We start from the raw sequence: 25,497 nt of genomic DNA, 5'->3' as shown, positions 1-25,497 counted from the left end.
ATTACCTAGTGCATTGTCTAAATTAATCCATGGGGGAATATTGAATCACTCAATCGTGGTGCAGTCATGCAGCCCCGGTAAGCACATTTTACCTTCATCAGATTTAATACATTTCTCATTACACACTGCAGCCACTCAGATGACTGGTGCTTTACCGAAATGAATTTGTCCTCTTTTCCTGGTTTAGCAGATTCTTACAGAATAAAAGATAGAACCGAGGCCACTTGGAAAAGCTAAAGTTCTGCTAAGCATTGATATGAATCCATCAAGCTTAGCATTTCACAATCCAGCATGTGGGCTGGAATGATTATTTTGAATTTAACGTTCTCAGCTTTTCTCTGTGGGCCCTGCTGCTTGCGAACAGACACCAGGGAGAAGCCAAGTTCTACTCTCACAATTCCACCTGAGGAAATTAAACCGCGAACCCTGTTTTTAATCACTGACCTCAATGGAGGGTCAAAGCCAGTGTTCCACCCAGTCCTGTGAGCTTCCTGATGGGCACGTTAGGCTCAGATTGCCCCCCTGGTGCCTCATTAGCATCGAAAACAATCTGTGCATGAAGACAAGTGCAAAAGCATTGATCCTTCCCCGCTGCCACGTTTGCCCTGTGTTAAATGATCAATTGTTTTGGGTGAATTTGCACTAGTTGCACCGAGTTTGCAGCAAAGAGACAGTCCAACAGCCCCATGAACCACCTCCTCATCCTTCTACAGCTAAGCCCAGCTTCCTTCTGGTCAGGTTTACACGCAGGGATGGCCTGTAAAATTCCCCATGCCACCTTCCCTCCACCTTTCTGCCAGCCTTGACTTGTGCGCAATTTTACCGTGGAAGAGTGAGGTCATGGATGGCAGGCCGATAACCCCAATTGATCCTCAAAGTGGGAAATGAATGACCACAAGGGTGTTTCCTGTGCGAATTCAATTTTAAGGCTGGAGGGAGAGATTCAGGAGAGGGGGTGGGGGCCCAACAAGTCATCCTCCGCAGGGCTCGGGTGGGAAATTGGGGGGCTGACTTCCTTCTATGGCCTATACTGGACAAGCCTCCCCCTCCCCCATCGCAAGTGTGCGGATATGCCAATGGGCCATATCATCGTTGGACGTTGTGGGCCAACAGGTGGCGGTACAGACACACCATGTGGTCATGTGACCTTTAACTCCGATACAAAGACACATCCGGCCATTTTCAGAAGAAGATTAAGAGGGTGATAAGACATACATGTGAATGGTCAGTGCGGGGTGCAAGTTCAAGAGGGATCGTTCACAAACTCCATGATAACGTGCTCTGTATCAGATTGCTATTTTACCACATATGACTCAGTAAAAGCTTCTGGTTTGGACAAGACGCAGTGTTTGGTGGATTCCTCCGTGAAGTACAAAGGACTAAAGACAACAGCAAGGTCTGTCCCTGAAGGATCTCTCTATCAAGAACCCCACCCTGTTCTCCCCACCTCCTCGGGTTTCACCTCCCCATCACCCAGCCCGGAGGCCACCTGAAATTACCTGGTCCTGGATTCTGGTAGGATTTGCACTGCCAATCCTGGCCACTGTGCTGCTGGGACAGGAGAGCTGCTGGCCAATCAGATTGATTGGCAGCTATTGATAATAATAGTAAGAATCTTTATTGTCACAAGTACAACACTGCAATGCAGTTACTATGAAAAGCCCCTAGTCGCCACATTCCGGCACCTGTTCAGGTACACGGAGGGAGAATTCAGAATGTCCAATTCACCTAACAGCACGTCTTTCGGGACTTGTGGGAGGAAACTGGAACACCCGGAGGAAACCCACGCAGACAGGGGGAGAACGTGTAGACTCCGCACAGATGGTGACACAAGCCGGGAATCGAACCTGGGACCCTGGCTCTGAAAAGCCATAGTGATAACCATTATGCTAACGTGCTACTTGAAGATTCCACTTGAGGTGGGACTTCCTCCCAAGTGAAGGGCAGGTCCCTATCTCCAGCCAACTCGTGCTCCAAATCCCTCAAGGCAGTCATTGCCAGCGGCGATGCATTCCCCGCTGCCTCTTCATACAGCTGGGTGGGAAACCAAGCCACCCAAAAAACTCCTAACCCGTGTGTTTATCTAGCCAGCTTCCCTTCAATGCATCTCTGTGATTCACCTTGAGCACTTGTTCAGCTAGTGGCATTCACTTTATTACACTGTCTGGGTAAAGATGTTTCAACTGAACCCCAGACTTAACTATTTAGTCAGCAGTTGGAACTTCAGCCCTTCAGCTCAGGTCTTGTCGGCAAGTGGAATCATCACCTCTACGTTTATCCAATCAAATCCTTTCATTATCTGAAAGACCTCGGGCGGGAACAACCTGGAAGCAATACTTGCTAAACACAGCACGGCTGGAGACCTGGAGGTGCACCTCAACCAAATTCTCACCTTCCATACACAGTCAGAATGAAGCGAGGCTCACTGGTCCGTGAGCAAAGGTCCGCAGGAGAATGGGTTGTTGGAGCATAAAGGGGAAGCCTGACAGTCAGCTCTGTGAGGCTGGTGTGGCGTGCAGCACAAGTTCAGAATTGCCGAAGGATTCCTATTCCGCAGCATTGTGAAAGTAGGGACACAGATATGACATGTGCCCACCGGAGGTTTATCAAATTAAGCTTCGTACATATCATGGAGGAAGTCGAGGCCCATCGCTTCATCACAGTTTTCATCTGAATGGCCCACGTTCTTTTGGAGTTGTTCATTGCCTTTCCTTGGAGTCCTTTACAGTGAAACAGACTCGAACGGGTAATAGCCACCGTTTTCTTTTCATCAGTGCAAGTGCGTTTGACATCACATGCTTTTGCTTTGTGAGCCTGTAAACTGTTCCAACAACTTGTGTGTTTCTGCCAAGCCAGCCAGCCATTCGTTGTACAGGGAAGAGTCTGAGCCACCAGCAACCTCGGCTCGCTCATCATCATCATCCAAGGGTCTGGCACTGCGATTGTCCGGAGGCTGCCTGCGTTAGAGTGAGTTACCGACACAGAAACCGGTGAGAGCACGACATTGATGGGAAGCTGCCAGCCTATTCCCGTCATACTCATATCCCTCCTGGACTTCAATTCCGTCTGTGAGCCACCAATCCGGTCGAGCACCATGGGTGGGTTGGGTGGTGGTGGGGAGGCCGGGGTGGGGTTGGGGGGAATGGGGGGGGGGGGGGGGGTGGTTTGCAAGGTGAGGGGAAATTTGAAAGAAATGACTTTGGTCCTCCCAATGTTTAAATTGAGACGGTGCAATTTATCCCCATTGGATATCAGAAAAGCAGTTTGGCAGTCCAGAGATTGAAGATTGTGAATTGAGATAAATTTCTGCAAACAGAAAATCCCCATTCCCAGATACCGGTTCTGTGTGACTTTCATTTCTTTCCCCATTATTGTTGACACAAATCAGATTTGAAAGTTGAAAAAGTCATAAATACGCAGTTATTATATATAAGCAGGTGTTGTGTCAGCTTTTGTGCAGTGTAAGAAAAGGTTATGAAAGGAATTTCAGACTGAATCTTAATCAAAAGTGCTGCAGAGTGGTGGAGGATTGTTACGGGGAGAAAGGACAGGTAGAAATCTGTGAGAGAAGCACTGTTTCTCAAAACCTCCTCAAAAGGCTGCGATGATGTGACGTTCCTTCATTTGTGATGAAATCAGGTGCGGGATTCTCTGTCGACTGAGGCCGAAATCAGGAAATGCGATTCGGCGGAGAATCTGAAATCGTGGCGGTTGCTGGTTTCACGCCAAATTGCAATTCTCCAGTGTCTCCACATCGGCGCCAATGCAATCGGCTCCGCATGTACAGTAAACACCATTGGCATATCATTAGCGGGCCTGACATTGTCTTACCCAGTGCTCTGCACAGAGGGGAGACGTACCCCCTCAGCACGGTAGCATTGTGGTTAGCACGATTGCTTCACAGCTCCAAGGTCCCAGGTTCGATTCCCGGCTTGGGTCACTGTCTGTGCGGAGTCTGCACGTTCTCCCCGTGTGTGCGTGGGTTTCCTCCAGGTGCTCCGGTTTCTTCCCACAGTCCAAAGATGTGCAGGTTAGGTGGATTGGCCATGCTAAATTGCCCTTAGTGTCCAAAATTGCCCTTAGTGTTGGGTGGGGTTACTGGGTTATGGGGATAGGGTGGAGGTGTGGGCTTGGGTAGGGTGCTCTTTCCAGGAGCCGGTGCAGACTCGATGGGCCGAATGGCCTCCTTCTGCACTGTAAATTCTATGATTCTATGTACCGACGCAAGGTCCCTTGTGCTTCTAAAAATCGAGAAACGGGTTGATGAGGAAAGAGGAGGCAGGACACAGAGGCGCGACCGTGGGCTGCCGGTCCTGACACTGGGATGGGGGCCCTGCCAGGGGCTGACAGGAATGGGGCCGGGGTGAGCCCCCACGGGACTGGGGCAGTGTCCAGGCACTGACCACCATTGCCACGGCCTGCAAGGCAGCCATCTTGCTGTGCACCCCACTGACTACCCATCTTGGCCCCTGGTTCTGCAGAGTGACACCAGCGTATGGGTGCCCACCCCGCCACCCCAGCCCTCACTCTCCACCCCACCAGTCGCCACCTGCCAGCAGGGGATCACGCAGCCCAGATGCTGCTCAGAGATCCCAAGTGGCGTGGTGCCACCCTGCTCTGCCTGCTGCCCACCAGATGTGGTGTTCCAGCACCTCCCCTTTGGAGTCTCCAGCACGGGCCCCCTCACCTCCTCCTCCGATGGCCCATGGGCTGCTCCATGGGACAGGGGTGCGAATGGAGATAACCCCTGAAACTCTCCCGCCACCTGGCACTGGCAGTCCTGGAAGCCCACTGCCGTCTCGACCAGGGTCTGCATGCTCACGGCCATGGTCCTCCTCCATCTGGGAGTGCGCCACATCATGCTGTGACTGTACCACCAGCGTCTGTGACTGTGCCACCAGCGTCTGGGTCTGTGCCACATCAGCCATCTCCCTCTGGTACTGGGCCACCTCCTTCTGTGTCTGCGTCACATCGGCCAGCGCTTGGGCAATGCCGCCAATGCTCTCAGCCATGGCCTGCTGTGGCTGGGCCATGCTCAGGAGTGCCTCTGCAAAGTCCAGGTGTTTCTGGTATCTGGGCCTCGGCCAGTGCCTGCACAGATTGCCCCAGGCTTTGGACATGCTGACCCATAGCCAAAATGTTCGCCCCAAGGCTTCCACTGCGAATGCTACCTGTGTGGTGTTGGCCTGGTTGGCATGCATCGTCGGCACCACCTTCTGCTCCTGCACATGGTTGGACTGCTCCACCTGCACCTGCAGCTGCTGGATGGTTGCCGACAATCCGTCATGCAGTCCTTGGCCCCGCGACTGCGCCCCACGATCGATGGGACTGTCCGTTCCAGAAGGCCAAAACCTATCTGGATGCCAGCTAGTCCCTGGCAGCACGACTGTGGTGTACATCAGAGAGTGTCCCAGGCGCTCCGTCACTAAAGTGCCCAACCGAGGTGAGTGCTTCTGGGATGGTGGAGGGTGTTGTGGAGACAGCAGTGATGGGAAATCCGTGTCACCCTTGGCCTCGAGGTCCGGGGTGTCCAGGGTCTCGGGTTTATGGCTCGGATACATGTTGCTGTCCTTGTCACTGCTCGGCAACTTAGCGGGGTCTTACTTTCTCGCCCGACTCTGACCTCCACCCAGCAACTCCCCTTTCCTCGGGCCCACCGGCCACGTCCAGAGCCCACTATTCTGCCACGGTGAGGTCCGGCGGTCCCCTTCAGTCTTTTTCCACTCCCGACGGTTGAGTGGCCTTCTCTTTGGGGATGGGAACAGAAAACGCGCAGTGTTAGACAGCCTGACGCATGCAGCCCAGGGGGTGGGTAGCTGATGGCTTCAGCGGCCAGGGATCCCGGCCATGGCGGCCGGCATGGATGCTGCATGTGCGTGCAGGGTGGAGGTTTGGACCCCCTTTGTTTGGGGGGCTAGGGTTACGGATGTGTGGGAGGGGGGTTGGTGCCAGTGGCACAGTGCTGCCTACTCACCCCGGCCGCCCTGAGGCGGTCATGCAGTTTCTTATGGCACTGCTGGCCGGTCCGGATGGGGTGGCTCATTGAGCCTACAGCCTCTGCCACTGGCGCCCAGGCATGGTGAACGGCAGCAGCTGGCAGCCTCCTTCCCGGGCTGGGGTACAGGGTCGTCCGTCTCTCCTCCCGGCATCCAGCAGGGCCTCGAGCGCTGCGTCCGTAAAAGGGGTCTCATTCTCCTCGCTGCCATCTTGTTGGCTGGGATGGTGTGTGGGGAGTGCAGTGTGTCTATGCGGCTGCATCTCGTCAGCCTCCTGAATGTCAATGGGAATCGGCGAATCCCGCACCGTTTCCCATTGGAACCGATTGTGTTCCACGTGGCGCTGGTGCTAGCCGCTGAACAGTTTTCGAATTGGTCCAGGTGCGGCGCCAGTTTTGCTGTCGCAGAACTGCGCGAATCCTGCCCCAGCGTCAACACATAAGTGTCAGGAACGGAGAATTCCGCCGGAGGAGATTGTAAGCTGTTGTCTGCATTTACCTTGGTTTCATGGCTGCTTTTTTTCTGAGACAGCCCCCAACTGAAAGAAACCCGACTCGCCTGGTTTTCTGGCAGGGGTGTTGTAAATTGGAATTCCTGGCTGTGACACCAGACTTCTGAGAAATCAGCCTGTGGTTTTGGTTGCTGGAGAATCAGAAGCTTATAGGGAAGAATGTACAAAGATAGGAGTCAAATTTCAGCCAGCTTTCAGAGGAGGCAGGGATTTGGGCATTTAGGTTTTTTTGCGCAGAAGGTGAGCAGTTCAATGGCGGTAGAGCAGCCACGAGTGTCAGACCGCTAAGGTGGAAAGTCGAGGCAAGCTGGAGAAGGAGATGAAACACGCTGATGCTGGGAGCAGAACTATAAATGATCCGGAAAGGTGTGCCTTTTGGAGGACATTGTACCGTGGAACCCGGGTGTCGTAAGGCTGCTGTCAGATGGTCCAACTCCTGTGGGAATGAAGGAACTCAAAATTCTATTTGGAAAGAACTTGGGGGCGATTATCCCAAATGGAGCCCAAGTGTTCACGCCGTCGTGAACGCTGTCGCGTTTCACGACGGCGCAAACCGGGCCTGGTTACGACCGATTCTGTCCCCCACGGGACCAGCACGGCGCTGGAGCGGTTCACGCCACTCCAGCCTCCCTTCCCGGCGCCAAATGGGCGTCGTACCAACCCGCGCATGCGCATTTGGGCCGAGCCAACCTGCGCATGCGCGGGGAACTTCCTCTGCGCAGCGGCCCCGACTCAACATGGCATTCAGGAGCCGGCCGCGCATGAAAGTATGTGCGGTGGGGGAGAGGCCGTCCCGCCGATCGGTAGGCCCTGATCGTGGGCCAGACCCCATCGGAGGCCCCCCCGTGAAGGATCGCTTTTCCCCGCCCCACAGGCCGCTCCCGGCCCTTCACGCCTAGTTCCCGCCGGCAGCGACCAGGGGTGAACGGCGTCCGGCGGGACTCTGTCGTATCCAACCGCACCGGCACAAATGGCCCCGATTCTCCGCACCTCGGAGAATCACGTGCCAACATCGTGGCGCGGTTGCGGCAATTCTCCGGCCCGGCGCGGGGCTCGGAGAATCGCCCCCCCAGAGCTTTGACAACAATTATTGCCATAGATATTGAAGGGACCACTGAAGAAATCGGAGAGATTCAAATGAAAGTAAAATTTATCGCATCTATGGAAAATAATTTGCCTGTTGTCATGTTTAATTTATTTTGCCTTGGATTGTTGCAGGAAAGGTTTGCAAAAGTGAAATCTTGTCCATCGGTTCCTTCCATTTGGGTCATTTTGTGAAGTTCAGTTCTTTCATCTTATTGGGATCCACAAGGCTGGAACACATTGCTTAAACTGATGACTTAACTCCACCGACCTGCCCGTTCTCGATAACCCTTCAACCCATTACCAATTTAAAATCTGTCAAACTCCTCCTCAAATTTACTCAACTGTCCCAGCATCCACCGCACTCTGGGGTAGCCAATTCCACAAGGGAGACGTAGTTTCTCCTCAACTCCGTTTTAAATTAGCTATCTCTTATCCTAAGGCTATGGCCTCTCATTCTAGAATGCCCCACAAGAGGAAGCATCCGCTCCACGTCTACTTCATCCAAAAACAGTTATCACCTTGTATGCCTCAATTTGATCTCCCCTCATTCTCCTAAGCTCTCGAGAGGACAAGCCTAAACTGTTCAATCTCTCTTCATCAGACAAACCTCTCATCTCTGGAACCCAGTGAACCTCATCTGATCTGTTGATGGGTGTTCAGAATTCTGCCCTGACTTAGCTTGCTGTCTGATCAATGTCGGATGCTGGGCTTCGAAGGCGGAATATTTGAGCCTGTACCTCTTCCATTGCGCTTCCTGTAACACTTCCAGTTTAGGACAAGAGGGCACAGTCTCAGGATACAGGGTAGCTCATCTAAGACTGAGATGAGGAGAAATTTCTCCACTCACAGGGTTGTGAACCTGTGGAATTCTCTATCAGTGAAGGCCATGGAGACCAAGTTCCTAATTACATTTAAGAAGGAAATAGACAGATTTCTAGTCTCTAATGGCATCAAGGGGTTAGGGGAGAGTGCTAGAGTATGGTGTTGTGCTGGAGTACCAGCCATGGTCATATTGAAGAGTGGAACAGGCTTTGTGGGACGAATGGTCGGCTCCTACTATTTTCTATGATTCCTGGTGCATTTCTCCAACACCAGCTAACACCTGCCATCCCTCCTCGCTTCCTGTTCAGGTAACCCTCCCCTCCCTTTGTCCTCAGATGTCGCCCAACTTCCGCAAGCGCTCCCAGCTGTTGTTTTTTTAAAATGTTTTTTCAAACTGGCAGCCTCAGCGGCATTTTGTTTGTCATAAAGCAATGTTATTGTTCCTATCTTGCGTGTCAGCCTTTTCCAACAGAACCCGCTGCAGCAAAGCCGAGTGCCTGGCTGGAAAAAGATAACAAGTATGCTTAAATACACCGATTGAAGCTGCAGCAGACTTGTGGCACAGGGTCAGGAGGCGGCAGGGAACATTTTGGATCTGCTTCTTAGAATTCAGATCAGCACCTCACTAATGTGGAAGTTTTCTTATTATCTTTGGGCTTAATCCAACAAAGCAGGCTTCAAGCTCTACCCGTTGGAGCTGCGGAAATTGTATGCTGCATTCTCATGTCACAGAGTGATTTGTATTTAATTTCAGTGCAGAATGGCTGATGCAACGGCAACAGGAGAGAGTAAAGAGGCATCAACCGACAAACAAAGGTGCCAAAAATGCCTGGTTGCTCCCCAGCTCAACACAAATAAAAGATTGCAATTGGCAGGATTTTATGTGACAATTTTACACAAGGAAAGGATCAGCAAGCATGGAGTTGGCAGGAACTGATTCCGTTAACTGTGTTTATTGAATCTCAGGTTAAGGGCCTCTGGCCTGAAGTCCCACACCAATCTGCACAAATTTAAAAATGCGAAAGTCAGACCATCTGATCTTGGTTCACTTATCCCTCATATTCCAAATAGAGATTTTAACCCACAACAACGCCGTTACCTCAACTTCAATACGTGATGCGATTTGAAGGTTGGTAGAGGACTGCGGCTGCAAGATGATCCTGCAGATTTAATTGTCAGCTCTGAAGCAGGGAGGAGGCTGTGGGTCCAAGTCCTCTCTTTCTCTCATTCTTTCACAGGGGTGGGCATCGCTGACTAGCACAGCATTTGTTGTCCATCTTTAAATGCCCAACCGCTGCAGTCCATGTGGTGTAGGTACACCCAGACTGCTGTTAGGGAGGGCGTTTCAAGGATGTGACCCAGCCACAGTGCAGGAACGGTGATATATTTCCAAGTCAGGATGGTGAGTGGCTTGGAGGGGAACTTGCAGGTGGTGATGTTCCCATTTATCTGCTTGCCCTTGGCCTACATGATGAAATTAATTGGTGTGCAAGGCGCTGCCGAAGGAGCTTTGGTGAGTTACTGCAGTGCATCTTGTAGATGTTTCACATGGCTGCCACTGTTCGTCGGGTGGTGGAGGGAGTGCATGTTGAAGGTGGTGTGTTGCCTGCCAATCAAGCGGATTGCCTTGTCCTGAACGGCGTCGAGATTCTTGTATTGTTACAGCTGCACTCATCCAGGCAAGCGGAAAGTATTCCATCACATTTCTGACTTGGGCCTTGTAGATGGTGGACAGGCTCTAAAGAATCAGAAGGTATGTTAATCACCACACAATTCCCAGCATCTGACCTGCTCTTTTAGCCACAGTATTTACAAGGCAAAACTACTTCGGATTCTGGTCAATGGTAATCCCGAGCATGTTGATAGTGGGGGATTCATTGATAGTAATGCCATCGAATGACATGGGGAGATGGCTAGATTCTCTCTTGTTGGAGTTGGTCATTGTTTGTATGGTGTGAATATAGTTGTGCCGTTAACGGCCCTCTTATCTCTTTACACATTTTCTCTACTGAGTATTACTGCACTCCTGTATGCTCCACCCGATGCCTGTGTTTCTGTATTTACAGTGTGTATTTATGTTTGCACTACATATTATTTCATTTATGGAATGATCTGTCTGAACTATACACAAAACAATACATTTCACTGTACCTCAGAACACGTGACAATAAACAAATCTAAATCCTAGGATACTATGCTGAAGAACTCGTGCAGTGATGTCCTGGAGCTGAGATGATTGACCTCCAAACATCACTCTGTGTGCCAGGTATGACTCCAACCAGCGGAGAGTTTTCCACCTGATTCCCATTGACTCCAGTTTAGCTCGGGCTCCTTGATGCCACACTCGGTCAAATGCTGCCTTGATGTGAAGACCAGTCACTTGCACCTCTCTTCTGGAGTTCAGCTTTGGACCAAGGCTGTAGTGAGGGCAGGAGCTGAGCGACCTGGCGGAACCCAAAATGAGTATGAAGGAACAGGTTATTACTGACTAAATGCCACCTGATAACACTTCCGATGACCCCTTCCATCACTTTCCTGATCATTGAGTGGGGACTGATGGGGTGGTTTTCAACATTGCCAGGTAGATGCTAGTATTGTAGCTGAACTGGAACAGCTTGGCTAGGGGCAAGGCAAGTTCTGGAGCACAAATACCGTTGCTGGAATATTGTCAGGACCTATAGCCGTGTCTTTAGTCATTTCCTAATATCACGCGCAATTACTCCAATTGGCTGAAGACGCATCTGTGATGTTGGGACTCTGAAGGAGGCCGAGATGGATCATCCACTTGGCACTTCTGGTTGCAGATTGTTGTGAATGTTTCAGCCTTGGCTTTTGCACTGGTGTGATGTGCTTCCCCATCATTGAGTTTGGCGATATGTGTGGAGCCTTTTCTTCCAGTTGTTAATTGTCCACCACCATTCACAACAGGATTGCAATCTGTTGGTTGTGGGATCACCTAGCACTGTCTATTTCATGCTGCTTTCGCGGTTAGGAGTACAGGTAATCTGTGTTAATTTTTTAAATATAAATTTAAAGTACCCAATTTTTTTTTTCCAATGAAGGGGCAATTTAGGGTGGCCAATCCACCTCCCCTGCACATCTTTGGGTTGTGGGGGTGAGACCCACGCAAACACGGGGAGAAGGTGGAAACTCCACACGGCCAGTGACCCAGAGCCGGGATTGAATCCGGGTCCTCAGTGCCATGAGGCAGCAGTGCTAACCACTGCGCCACCATGCCGCCGAGGTAATTCTGTGTTGCAGCTTCACCAGGTTAACACCTACTTTTTAGGTATGCCTGGTGCTACTTCTGGCATGTCCACCTGCACTCTTCATTGAACAAGGGCTGACCCCTGGCTTGGTGGGAATGGGAGAGTGAGGGATATGCTGGGCCATGAGGTTCCACATTGTGGTTCAGTACAGTTCAGGTGTTGCTGATGGTGCACAGTGTCTTACGGTTGTCCAGTTTTGAGTTGCTAAATCTATTCCATTTGGCACGGTGGTAGTGTCACACAACACAATGTGAAGGTTGGACTTGGTCTCCACAAAGTGGCCACTGGTACCCAGACTAACATGGACTGATGCATCTGTCGCAGGCAATTGGTGAGGATAAGGTCAGGTATGTTTTCCCCTCTTGTTTCCCTCATCACCTGCCACAGGCCCAGTGTAACAGCTGTATCCTTTAGGACCCAGCCAGCTTAGTCAGTAGTGGCGCTACCAGGTCACTCATGGTCACAGACTTCCCTGCCCTGAGTTAATTCTGTGCCTTACCACTCTGATCTTTGTGTTCAGCATAGAGGAGATCTGATTCATCAGCTGAGAGGGAGAGGGGTGGTGGTCGGTGGTAATCAAGGGGATTTCACTGCCCAAGTCTGACCCGATGACATAAGACTTCATGTGGTCCAGAGTCAATGTTGAGGACTCCCAGGGCAACTCCCTCCCGACTGTTCTGCCACCATGGTGGTGATGGTAGCTGGGATATTGCCTGCACGATATAATTGTTGAGTATGGCGATGTCAGACAGTTGCTTGGCTAGACTGTGAGACAGCTCTCCCATAGAACATAGAACAATACAGCGCAGTACAGGCCCTTCGGCCCTCGATGTTGCACCGAAACAAAAGCCATCTAACCTACACTATACCATTATCATCCATATGTTTATCCAATAAACTTTTAAATGCCCTCAATGTTGGCGAGTTCACTACTGTAGCAGGTAGGGCATTCCACGGCCTCACTACTCTTTGCGTAAAGAACCTACCTCTGACCTCTGTCCTATATCTATTACCCCTCAGTTGAAAGTTATGTCCCCTCGTGCCAGCCATTTCCATCCGCGGGAGAAGGCTCTCACTGTCCACCCTATCCAACCCCCTGATCATTTTGTATGCCTCTATTAAGTCTCCTCTTAACCTTCTTCTCTCCAACGAAAACAACCTCAAGTTCATCAGCCTTTCCTCATAAGATTTTCCCTCCATACCAGGCAACATCCTGGTAAATCTCCTCTGCACCCGCTCCAAAGCCTCCACGTCCTTCCTATAATGCGGTGACCAGAACTGTACGCAATACTCCAAATGCGGCCGTACCAGAGTTCTGTACAGCTGCAACATGACCTCCTGACTCCGGAACTCAATCCCTCTACCAATAAAGGCCAACACTCCATAGGCCTTCTTCACAACCCTATCAACCTGGGTGGCAACTTTCAGGGATCTATGTACATGGACACCTAGATCCCTCTGCTCATCCACACTTCCAAGAACTTTACCATTAGCCAAATATTCCGCATTCCTGTTATTCCTTCCAAAGTGAATCACCTCACACTTCTCTACATTAAACTCCATTTGCCACCTCTCAGCCCAGCTCTGCAGCTTATCTATATCCCTCTGTAACCTGCTACTTCCTTCCACACTATCGACAACACCACCGACTTTAGTATCGTCTGCAAATTTACTCACCCACCCTTCTGCGCCTTCCTCTAGGTCATTGATAAAAATGACAAACAGCAACGGCCCCAGAACAGATCCTTGTGGTACTCCACTTGTGACAGAACTCCATTCTGAACATTTCCCATCAACCACCACCCTCTGTCTTCTTTCAGCTAGCCAATTTCTGATCCACATCTCGAAATCACCCTCAATCCCCAGCCTCCGTATTTTCTGCAATAGCCTACCGTGGGGAACCTTATCAAACGCTTTGCTGAAATCCATATACACCACATCAACTGCTCTACCCTCGTCTACCTGTTCAGTCACCTTCTCAAAGAACTCGATAAGGTTTGTGAGGCATGATCTACCCTTCACAAAGCCATGCTGACTATCCCTGATCATATTATTCCTATCTAGATGATTATAAATCTTGTCTCTTATAATCCCCTCCAAGACTTTAGCCACTGCAGACGTGAGGCTCACCGGTCTATAGTTGCCGGGGTTGTCTCTGCTCCCCTTTTTGAACAAAGGGACCACATTTGCTATCCTCCAGTACTCTGGCACTATTCCTGTAGCCAATGACGACATAAAGATCAAAGCCAATGGTCCAGCAATCTCTTCCCTGGCCTCCCAGAGAATCCTAGGATAAATCCCATCAGGTCCCGGGGACTTATCTATTTTCAGCCTGTCCAGAATTGCCAACACCTCTTCCCGACGTACCTGAATGCCATCTAATCTATTTACCTGGTGCTCAGCATTCTCCTCCACAACATTATCTTTTTCCTGAGTGAATACTGACGAAAAATATTCATTTAGTATCTCGCCTATCTCTTCAGACTCTACACACAACTTCCCATCCCTGTCCTTGACTGGTCCTACTCTTTCCCTAGTCATTCGCTTATTCCTGACATACCTATAGAAAGCTTTTGGGTTTTCCTTGACCCTTCCTGCCAAATACTTCTCATGTCCCCTCCTTGCTCGTCTTAGCTCTCTCTTTAGATCCTTCCTCGCTACCTTGTAACTATCCATCGCCCCAACTGAAACTTCACACCTCATCTTCACATAGGCCTCCTTCTTCCTCTTAACAAGAGATTCCACTTCTTTGGTAAACCACGGTTCCCTCGCTCGGCACCTTCCTCCCTGCCTGACCGGTTCATACTTATCAAGAACACGCAGTAGCTGATCCTTGAACAAGCTCCACTTATCCAGTGTGTCCAACACTTGCAGCCTACTTCTCCACCTTATCCCCCCCAAGTCACGTCTAATGGCATCATAATTTCCCTTCCCCCAGCTATAACTCTTGCCCTGCGGTGTATACTTATCCCTTTCCATCCTTAACGTAAACGTCACCGAATTGTGGTCACTGTCCCCAAAGTGCTCACCTACCTCCAAATCCAACACCTGGCCTGGTTCATTACCCAAAACCAAATCCAATGTGGCCTCGCCTCTTGTTGGCCTGTCAACAAACTGTGTCAGGAAACCCTCCTGCACACACTGTACAAAAAACGACCCATCTAATGTACTCGAACTATATCTTTTCCAGTCACTATTTGGAAAGTTAAAGTCTCCCATAATAACTACCCTGTTACTTTCGCTCTTATCCAGGATCATCCTCGCCATCCTTTCCTCTACATCCCTAGAACTATTTGGAGGCCTATAGAAAACTCCCAACAGGGTGACCTCTCCTTTCCTGTTTCTAACCTCAGCCCATACTACCTCGGAAGATGAGTCCCCATCTAGCATTAGCATCCTCTCCGCCACCGTAATACTGCTCTTGACTAGCAGCGCCACACCTCCCCCTCTTTTGCCTCCTTCTCTGAGCTTACTAAAACACCTAAACCCCGGAACCTGCAACATCCATTCCTGTCCCTGCTCTATCCATGTCTCCGAAATGGCCACAACATCGAAGTCCCAGGTACCAACCCATGCTGCCAGTTCCCCTACCTTATTTCGTATACTCCTGGCATTGAAGGAGACACACTTCAAACCACCTACCTGAACACTGGCCCCCTCCTGCGACGTCAAATCTGAGCTCCTGACCTCTATACTCTCATTCTCCCTTACCCTAAAACTACAATCCAGGTTCCCATGCCCCTGCTGCATTAGTTTAAACTCCCCCAAAGAGCACTAACAAATCTCCCCCCCAGGATATTTGTGCCCCGCAGGTTCAGATGTAGACCATCCTGTCTGTAGAGGTCGCACCTTCCCCAGAAAGAGCCCCAGTTATCCAGAAATCTGAATCCCTCCCGCCTGCACCATCCCTGTAGCCACGTGTTTAATTGCTCTCTCTCCCTATACCTCATCTCACTATCACGTGGCACGGGCAACAACCCAGAGATAACAACTGTTTGTTCTAGTTCTGAGCTTCCATCCTAGCTCCCTGAAAGCCTGCCTGACATCCTTATCCCCTTTCCTACCTATGTCGTTAGTGCCAATGTGAAACACGACTTGGGGCTGCTCCCCCTCCCCCTTAAGGACCAGGAAAACACGATCCAAGACATCATGTACCCTTGCACCTGGGAGGCAACATACCAAACGTGAGTCTCTCACGCTCCCACAAAATCTCCTATCTGTGCCCCTGACTATCGAGTCCCCAATTACTAATGCTCTGCTCCTCTCCCCCCTTCCCTTCTGAGCAACAGGGATAGACTCCGTGCCAGAGGCCCGTACCCCATGGCTTACCCCTGGTAAGTCCCCCCCCCACAAGTATCCAAAGCGGTATACTTGTTTCTCAGGGGAACGACAGCAGGGGATCCCTGCACTGACTGCTTTTTCCCAGTCCCTCTTACAGTTACCCATCTATCTCCAATCTTTGGTGTAACTAATTCCCTGAAGCTGCTATCTATGACCCCCTCTGCCTCCCGAATGATCCAAAGTTCTTCCAACTCCAGCTCCCTAACTCGGTCTTGGAGGAGCTGGAGATGGCAGCACTTCCTGCAGGTAAAATCAGCAGGGACACTAACGGCATCCCTCACCTCAAACATCCTGCAGGAGGAACATTGCACTCCCTTCCCTGCCATCCCTCTAACTTTCTACCAAGATCTGGCTAACAACTAAATTAAATTTTTTATATAAAAAAAAATTAATAACAATAATAAAATATGGTACTTACCTCACACCAAAGGGTTTTATTATTAGGTTAGAGGAGGAGGGCGGGTGGGAGACACTACACGTGTAGTGTCTCGGGTTTCCTCTCCACCAGAATTTATTGGTGAGGGTCTTCCCAGAAGTCCGCGGGTCGACTTCCTGTTCCCACCTTAAACACTAAAATTTAAAAAAAAAAAAAAAATTTAAAGGAGAGACTGACCTCCCAATGTTGGCACAGCCCCCAGAAATCAGTAAGGAGGACTTTGACAGGTTAACAGATCTGGATCTGGTGTGTGATTGTCTTTTTTTGTTGTTCGGTTGATGCCAGGTGATCTGTCTGGTTTCATTCCCTTTTATTGGCTTTGACGCAGTTATTAAAACTGAGTGGCTTGCTGGGCCATTTCAGAGAGCAGTTGAGTCAACCACATTGCTGAGCCACATGTAGGCCAGACCGGGAAGGACGGCAGATTGCCTTCCCTAAAGAGCATTTGTGAACTCGATGGTTTTTACAACAATCAATGACTGCTATGCTCACCATTTCCAAGATTAGATTTTAATTCCAGATTTTATTTATTGACTTTAAATTCCACCAACTGCTGCAGTGGGATTTGAACCCCTGTCCTCAGAGCATCAGTCTGGGTCTCTGGATTACTGGAGCATTGACATTACTGCTACTCCACTGTTCCAACCTACTCCATCGTCCTGAGCACCAGATTCTCTGCTGATATTGTCGTGTTGGGTGTCCTGATACACAAATGAGCCAACACGGCTGTAGATCGTACAACTTGATTTTATTATGTTAACTAACAGATGCAACTAACAATATACTTGGGTACGTTCGCTACCAGCTAACCTATGGACCGAGCCCTATCACTAATGTTGGCGAGGCACTCAGCACATGGTCTATGTCTGAGTGTCACGCTGCAAGCTCTGTGTCCCGAGCTGTCTCCTACCAGAAGGAGCGGGAACTCTCTTTTATAGTGCGTGTGCTCTTACTAGTGATTGGCTGCGATGTTGTGTGTGGGCTGGTTGGTCCAAATGCCTGTCCATCAGTGTGTGTGTGATTGCACCATGATATGCTGATCTGGATATCATGACATCCCCCCTTTTCACAAGAAATATGTGCTTGCATGATAATAAATAAGATTCTGTACTGGGTGCAACTAAATGTGTGTGTGAGATTAACTACAAAATGTACAGGAGGCTAACTATATACATAGCAAGATGTCAGGTGCAACATAAGAACAAAAATGTACCAAAAAAGGAACAAATGCAAACTCTCGAACACAGTACGATAATAGAAACATGTCAACAGTACTGTAAACCAGTTCAGTAAGTCCAATGGAACAAAAGAACCAAAACAGGCTCATAAGTTCAGTCTCTCAGGTGGGCGATGAATTCGGGTTGACCGCCTCAGGGGTGGTTCAGGAGCCACCGGCTGAGGAATGGGCCTATCGACGGGCGAGAGAGGAAAATGCATCGTGGCAGGAAGCTCAACAAAGCCGACATCAGGGGCAACAGGAGGGCATGGCACCGGTGCAGTAGCGAGCGTGGAGTCAAACGAAGGGCCCGCCGATTGTGGTTGCGAACAGAGCCATCAGGCATGCGAACAACGAATGATCGGGGAGCTACCTGGCGGAGAACCTCAGCCGTTGCTGACCAGCCATCGTCCGCCAGGTGTATGCGGACATTGTCGCCAGGCTCCAGGGCAGGAAGATCAGTCGCCCGAGCATCATGTGTCACCTTCTGCTGATCGCGCTGTTGCTGCACCTTCCGCAAGACCGGGGCATGATCGAGGTCAGGAACATGAATGGACGGAACAGTTGTCCTGATGGTGCGACCCATCAACAGCTGAGCCGGCGACAGGCCCGTGGAGCCAAGCGATAAGCCAGGAAGGCCAGACAGAAGTCAGACCCGGCATCAGCAGCCTTGCAGAGAAGCCTCTTAACAATATGGACGCCCTTCTCCGCCTTGCCATTCGAATGAGGATACAACGGACAGGACGTCACGTGCGTGAAGTTTTTGGCAGTGGCAAAGGAAGACCATTCCTGACTCGCAAAGCAAGGCCGTTGTCAGACATGACGGTGAGCGGAATGCCATGGCGAGCAAAGGTCCCTTTGCATGCCCGGGTGACAGCAGATGATGAAGTGTCGTGCAGGCGTATGACCTCCGGGTAACTCGAGAAATAGTCAATGATAATAACGTAGTCCCTGCCAAGCGCGTGAAAGAGGTCAACACCGACCTTCGACCAGGGGGAAGTGACCAACTCGTGGGGCTGAAGAGTCTCATGGGGTTGAGCCAGCTGAAACCTCTGGCAGGTGGGGCAGTTGAGCACCATGTTGGCGATGCCGTCGCTGATACCCGGCCAGTACACAGCCTCTCGGGCCCTCCCTCTGCACTTCTCAACTCCGAGATGGCCTTCGTGCAGTTGCTCGAGGACAAGCTGGTGCATACTGTGTGGGATCAAATCCGATCCAATTTTAAGAGGATGCCATCAACGACGGCCAGGTCGCCCCGGCCACTCCTGGTACCATGTCGTGTTGGGTGTCCTGATACACAAATGAGCCAACACGGCTAGAGATGGTACAACGTTATTTTATTATGTTAACTAATGATGCAACTAACTATATACTTGGGTACGTTCGCTACCAGCTAACCTATGGACCTAGCCCTATCACTAATGTTGGTGAGGCACTCAGCACATGGTCTATGTCTGAGTGTCACGCTGCAAGCTCTGTGTCCCGAGCTGTCTCCTACCAGAAGGAGCGGGACCTCTCGTGTTCCCCCTTTTATACTGCGTGTGATCTTACAAGTGATTGGCTGCGATGTTGTGTGTGTGCTGGTTGGTCCAAATGCCTGTCCATCAGTGTGTGTATGATTGCACCATGATATGCTGATCTGGATATCATGACAGGTATTTGCAGTGCAGTGAGTCCTGCATTGGCATGGGGTGCCATCGTTCTGGTCAGTCAATCAATGGGCAGTCTATGAGTCAGAGGTCACTCTAGAGCAGTGGTGGGCAATCTGTGGCCCGGGAGCGACATGCGGCCCATCAGGGTTCCGAGTGCGACCCACAAGATGTTTTTTTGACTGTTGCCCACGTGCAGAGTGATACGAATGTAAAGCAAGGGCAAGTGAAGCGAGGTGCTTGCTGATTGCTCACAACATTGACTGTGAGAGCCAGCACTCACTCTGTGTCAAGTCAAACGTAAATATTTCTTTTGTCTTCATCACTTGAAGTTGATGGTCGTTCCATTAATGTATGAATGATTTAGCAATTTCTATAACTCATTATGAAATATTCAGTGTGTATTAAATGTATTTAATCTTATACAAGGGTCACAGTGACTGAACATGCCAGATTTCAACCTTGCGGCCCACTGAGATGGAGAGACCACTCTTGCGACCAACTCACCAGACCAGCTTGCCCATTGTTGCTCCAGTGGATTGACCACATATTCTAGGCTGACGCGCCCATTGCAGGACCGAGAGAGTGCTGCGCTGTCGGAGGTGCTGTCTTTCAGATCAGTCATTGAGCCACTGCTTTCTCTCAGGCGGTCACACAACATTCCATGGTATTCTTCAAGGAAGAGCACAAGAGTATCTTGGCAAATATCCTGCCCCTGAATCAACATCAGTTGTCATCCTGCTGCTGGTGAGACCTTGCTTTGCACAAATTGGCTGCTACATTACCGACATTGCAACAGCAACTGCTCTTCAAAAGTACTTGATTGGCTGTAAAATGCTTTTGGGGATCCTGAATTCGTGAAAGACAACCACATGAACACACAGATTGGCAGGCTGCTCACTTTGGTACATCAAGAGTTAAAATCGGGTGTCTGTATCGCTGTACATTCAGCTTTTCGGGAAGAAAACGACGCCAAAGAACGAACGAATGATCACGATACACCGCATTCCATCCATCTGAACTAGAACGGGCAACCTGAACAATCATAAGGTCTGGAACCAAGACAGGTCAGCAGAATTAAGATACAGATCAGCCATGATCTAATTGAATGACGGAAGAGGCTTGAGAGGCTGTTCCTGTTGCCAAAGCAACATTTCAAAGACCAAAACTGGCTGTAAAGCATTTCGGGACATTGTGACGTATTGAAAGGCATATTTAAATGTAAGATCCTTCTCCATTTTATTGGCCTGCTGCTGTGACAAGTGCACTTTGGAAGCAGACCCGTGGAGATCTGTATCCCTGTGAAGCAGCACGGTAGCACAAGTGGATAGCACTGTGGCTTCACAGCGCCAGGGTCCCAGGTTCAATCCCCCACTGGGTCACTGTCTGTGCGGAGTCGGCACGTTCTCCCCGAGTCTGCGTGGGTTTCCTCCGGGTGCTCCGGTTTCCTCCCACAGTCCAAAGACATGCAGATTAGGTGGATTGGCCATGATAAATTGCCCTTAGTGACCAAAAAGGTTAGGAAGGGTTATTGGGTTACGGGGATAGGGTGGAAGTGGGTCGATGCAGACTCGATGGGCCGAATGGCCTCCTTCTGCACTGTATGTTCTATGTCTATGTTAAGCAGGGAGCCAGCACTCTGAGCCCCTGCTTGGTACCAGCTGGCACCTGACAAATGCTAACCCTCCCTCATCTTACGCTTCCCCAGTAGCACCAACCCCTGCAGTGTGTGTGTGTGGCTGTCCACGTGCTTCCTTTGAGTGCAGGTGGCGACGTCTGTGTGCTGTTCCTCCAAAGTAGCTGGTTCTCCACAGGGTTTTCTTAGCTGTGTGAAGAGAGCAGATGGGACATTATCTGTACATTAGCACACTTGCCCCATTTACATTCTGTCTCCGCAATTCAGCCACCGCTCAAGCATTTGTGCTCAGGAAGTGTCTATGGACACATCCATCTCATGTAACGCACAAATCTCAGAATTTCTCATCGATATGGCACCGACCATGCATTCGCTATGACACAGCCTCAGTCATTTTCATGCACTGCATTTCAAACAAATTCATCACTTTTAATCAATACATATCTTGGCATCTGCCAACTGTTGTATATATGAACTTACAGAGTTTAAAACATGCACATTTGGCCATGGAAGTTTCTCTTTGCAGTAGAGGAGTTAGGGAGCCAAACTAATCTTTCTTAAGAACAACAATGCCTCAACCTTGTCGTGCAGGCGTGTACAAATACATTTCAGTTTAAATTAATGATCCCATTAACTTTCATCCTTTCATATCACCATTGCTAAAGATCTTGTTGTTCTATTTTATCTATCAGCCTAAATGCAACCCTTTCTGACAACGATAGAATCTGAGATATCGGAGCAGGAGGAGGCCAAATGGCCCCTCGAGCCGGCACAGCCATTTACTAAGATCATGGGTGTTCTGGAGCTTTTCAAATCAGGTATAGCAGCTAACCTGAACCAGGAGAACAAACAAGGCTTCAAGCTCCAGAGGAACATGCATCGAGTCTGCATGTCAGACTGACCTCCCCAAAGCCTGCCAACCATCTACAAGGCACAAATCAGCAGTGTGATGGAATATCCTCCACTTGCTGGATGAGTGCAGCTCCAACAACACTCAAGAAGCTCGACACAATCCAGGACAAAGTAGCCTGCTGGATTGTTTGTGACAGGGGTGCCATTCATTCCCTCCACCACTGATGTACAGTCGTGGCAGTGTGTACCATCTCCAAGATGGACTTCTGGAACTCACCAAGGCTCCTGAGGCAGCACCTTCCAAACCCACGACCACACCATCTAGAAGGACAAGGGCAGCAGATGGGAGAAGATGGAAACACCACCATTTGGAAGAAGTCCCCCTCCAAGTCACTCACGAGCCTGACTTGGAATTATATTGCCGTTCCTTCACTGTCGTTGGTTCAGAATCCTGGAATGCCCTCCCTGATAGCACAGAGGGTGTACCGATACCACATGGACTGCAGAAGTTCAAGAAGGCAGCTCACCACCATCTTCTCAAGGGCAATTAGGGATGGGCAACAAATGCTGGCCTAGCCGGCAAAGCCCATATCCCATAAATTAATTTGAAAAAATGATTGCGCTTCCACACGCCCCTGGGCCAAAGAATTCCAAATCCATACAACTCCCTGAGTGAAGGAATTCCTCCTCATCTCAGTCCTAAATGGCCTGACCCTATTCTGAGACTGTGTCCCCTGGGCCTAGGCAGGGGAAACATCCTGGAGGGAGTACGTAATGACAGAACGACCAGTTTACACTAAGGTTGCTTCTGACTCAGTGATTTGCTCTGGCACTTCAGAGGATAGCAGTAGTCAACTAATTAGTGCAAGACTCGGGAGCCCCATCTTCATTAGGACGAGGGACATGAGTGGTCCAGTTGGATTTTTCATCGGGAAAATTTTGAATATATTCCATGTCGGTCTTTGTTAAACATCGTTGCTGGAACACAAAATGTAATTACCTGGGAAAGGTGCCAAATGGAAGTTGACAGAATATACACTTTAATTAAATTATGGAAAGAATGTTTACTGCCTCATTCCCCCTGGACAAACAGGAGACATCCCATAATTATGCAGCTTTCCCTTGTCTGAAATTGTGACGGACGAGCACAGAACCCTTTGTGAATTGGACAGTGACTTTCAATGAGTTGGAACACAAAGGCATTTTTGCTGACAACAAACAAAGTAGAGCAATTAGCCACTCAATGGAATATTCCTTGCATTCAATTAGAAGCTAAATGCAGCAGAAGCATTGTAATAAAGTTGACAAGAAATCTTGTCCCTTTTCTCGTCGTCACACTTTTCCCGTAATCGCAGAATAGGCACCCGGAAAATGCAGCCTGAAAAGAGCACATTTGGCCCAGCCACTGGTTGTTGATGTTTACTCTCCACACAAGAGAACAGTTTTGGCCATACTTCACCCCTTCACGCTCTTTTCCTTTTTCCCTTTCTCCGACTTGAGCTTGAGTGTCAACATAGCTTTGGGGCACAGCCACTAATCCTGGAATCGAATTCCACATTGCACACTGGAAACAAGATTTCCCTCGCCTTGGCTTTAAACCTCTTACATTTAGACTTATCACAGTGGTCTACTGTTCTTGACTGCCTACTTCTATTTGTGCTCCACTGTTGTCTGATCATTTTAAACACTTTTGTCATCTCATCCTGCTTTATTCTTAAAAAAAAAACAATGGTTCAAGTCTTCCTTCATAATTGCTTCCTCCACCAGGCAGTAAACAAGAGTTTCCGCATTGTACCGTCTCTAAAGCCGCAATATCTTTCCTGTGGCGCTGGGCCCAGGAACAGCGTGCGAGATTGAATCTCAGTTTATCATTAACGCTTGCATTTTATATCCTATCTCCATTGAGATCAAATTTTATTTGCTGTTCTTTCAACCGCCTCATCAACAGGAGATTCTGCCTTTAGCCATTTGTGAACCTATGCTGACCAAACCCCTGTGCTCTTCTGCAGGATGAGAGGAGATTGGAGAAGAAGTCAAGGATTGGAAGAGAGCTGAGGAGAGAATTCTTGTCACCCAGAAAGCGATGAAGGTCTGGAGCTCGCTGTCTGAAGGATGATGGAGGTAAATGACCTCTTCGCATTCAAAAAGCTGTCGGATTTGCCTCAACCGGCAGGGCTATCCTTCACGAGATGGGAGGTGGGATTGGGAGGGATATCTCTTCTTCAGCCAGCAGCCATGATGGACCGAGTGGCCTCCCTCCGCGCCGTATAATTTTACAGGCTAGATTTTACGAGGCATCAGAGTCCCTGTAGCACTGCCTTCCCCAGCCGGGGTCAGGCCAAGCATGCTCCCAATCCGGTGGGTTGCCCTGCAAGTATTTAATGCCTGTCAGGAACATTTGTCTGAGCAATTCTCTATCCTGAGCAAATTTGAATCCACTTTGCTTCCTCTGTAACATACCATCGCAATTTAACTTGCTTATGTGGGTTGAAGCTCCACACGAACGCCCCAGTACATTATTAATGCTGACACTTTTTTCATTTATTCTTTCAATGGAGGTGTGCATCTCTGGCAAGGGCAACATCTGTTGCCCATCTCTAATTGCCTTTGAGGGGTTTATTGGGCCTCTTCTGAGGGTAGTTGATAGTCAGCCATATTGCTGTGGATTTGGAGTCACATGTCGGCCAGACTAGGTAAGGATGGCAGATTTCCTTCCCGAAAGGACATCAGTGAACCAGATGGATGAGTTTTTAAAGACAACCGATGATAGGTTTGTGGTCTCACCACTGAAAATAGCTTTCAATTCCAGGTTTGATTAATGGAATGGAAATTTTCAGTGCAGCATTGCCGTAGGTGCAGTTCAGGGATAGGGTTGGCCGGCCCCGCCAGCAGTGGACATGGTCGCGGGCCGGACACGGAAAATGTGGAGAGCCGCAACGGTGCCGGACAATCCCGGATTCTGTCAATCTGTCACATCAATACACTCGACCAGGACCCGGTCAGCTGTTCATTCACCTTGCTGCTATTTGTGGGATTGCGCAGTTGCACATCCTGGCTGATACTTTGACTGCACCAGTCACAGCAATACCGTGGCTCTGTGTAATGACGTGCTTTGGCATGTGTAGCGCTCCATGACTTACGCGAGACGAGAAGCGATAAAGTTTATTAAGCGAGACTTGTTCCCCAGCAGCTCAGTAACAGAATGAGGCTGCGGGGAGAACTCGAGCTCTTATACTCCGCCTTCAGGGCGGAGCCAGAAGTTGGCAGATCCAACCAGGACCCGGGACCTGTCAGCCAATAGCCTCTCGGCTTCACAGGTACCATATTACCCCTAATACATACCACCACAGTGTGTCTCTGAGAGATGTGATAACATATACAAATGAGAATGCTTCTTTCTTTTATACAATCATGTTCCCAGCAGGGGCAGGCAAGGCCCACTTTTTATCCATTTTTAAATGAGTTGCTCTTGGGAAATCTGCTGGCAGTCGGACACCCGCTGCTCCATGGGAGCTGAAACTAAATATAAACACTGCTTGATAGTGAATTCTACCAGGTACTGGAAATCCAGGAAACTAATCCCGCTGTGTCTGTGAAAATCAAATTAAAATACTCAACCGAATGATCGGAATCGAATGTCCAGCAAAACGCCCTTTCAGGTAATGGCGCATGCAGATCACCAA

General features: G+C 49.6%; 1 protein-coding gene across 3 annotated transcripts in view; it reads right to left on the bottom strand.

The window, feature by feature from the left end:
* LOC140396862 (netrin receptor UNC5D-like) overlaps positions 1-25,497 on the bottom strand; it is a 523,350-nt gene that overhangs the window by 141,022 nt on the left and 356,831 nt on the right. The gene's annotated exons all lie outside the window — the stretch shown is intronic.

This window comes from Scyliorhinus torazame, chromosome 20 (assembly GCF_047496885.1).
Source record: "Scyliorhinus torazame isolate Kashiwa2021f chromosome 20, sScyTor2.1, whole genome shotgun sequence".
Classification (NCBI taxonomy): domain Eukaryota; kingdom Metazoa; phylum Chordata; class Chondrichthyes; order Carcharhiniformes; family Scyliorhinidae; genus Scyliorhinus; species Scyliorhinus torazame.
The sequence above is the reverse complement of the archived record's forward strand: the minus strand, read 5'-3'. Positions and strand labels throughout refer to the sequence as shown.